Consider the following 1,165-nt stretch of genomic DNA (forward strand, 5'->3'; position numbering starts at 1 on the left):
ATATATCCAGGAATGATGAACAATTCTCTTTTATGGTTTGTATATTTATTTGTAACACAATAGCTGTACATTAATACATATCTCAGTTATTTATCTATAATGTCAAATAAACTAATAATACTTTCAATACTTTCTGGAAATATAATATGTTATATGGAACATGTTTAAGTATTCTGAAATAACGATGATATTAGAAATATCAGGGGTATGTCATCTCACCAATGTAGATGTAGTTATATAAATAGAGTGTTGGGAGACTGTTATTACTTCTTTATTGCATGTTGTGTTAATATACTTATAGTTGTACATTTTTCATTGAAAGACGTTTGACATCGAATTACTGTTCTCTATGATTACAGACATGTATAGTAGAGTGAGAGAATGATTTACCACAGATATCACAATGATGTGGCATCTCTTCAGCATGAATTTCCTTGTAAGTTAAGGTGTTTTTAGGAATAAATGATTTATCACATATATTACAGCAATATGGTTGCTATTCTGTATGAATGCGCTTGTGATTAATTATGTTACTTCTACCAGAGAATAATTTACAATAAATGTCACAGTGATATGGTTTCTCTCCTCTATGAATTCGTTTATGTGTTAAGTGACCACTCTGCCAGAATAACTTTCCACAGATATCACAGATATATTATGAATGTATTTGTGTTCAGTTAAATAATTATTTTGAGAAAATGACTTACCATAGATATCACAATGATAAGGTTTCTCTCCTGTATGAATGTGCTTGTGTCTAGTTAAGTGACTTCCATTAGAAAATAATATCACAGTGATATGGTTTTTCACCAGTATGACTACGTTTGTGAATACTCATCTCCGAGAATGATTCACCACAGATATCACAGTGATATGGTTTCTCTTCTGTATGATTCTGCTTGTGTTAAGTTAAATTACTATTTCCAGAAAATGATTTACGACAGACATCACAATGATACAGTTTCTTGCTTGTATGAATATGTCTGTGTTTGGTCAACACATGATTACCAGAAAATGGTTTGCTACAGATATCACAGTGATATGGTTTCTCTTCTGTATGTATGTGTTTGTGCATAGTTACGCTACCTCTCTGAGAAAATGATTTATCACAGATATCACAATAATATGGTGTAGTGGCGCGTGTGGCCGCCATCTTGGGAAGTGC

This window comes from Octopus bimaculoides, chromosome 5 (genome assembly GCF_001194135.2).
Source record: "Octopus bimaculoides isolate UCB-OBI-ISO-001 chromosome 5, ASM119413v2, whole genome shotgun sequence".
Lineage (NCBI taxonomy): Eukaryota > Metazoa > Mollusca > Cephalopoda > Octopoda > Octopodidae > Octopus > Octopus bimaculoides.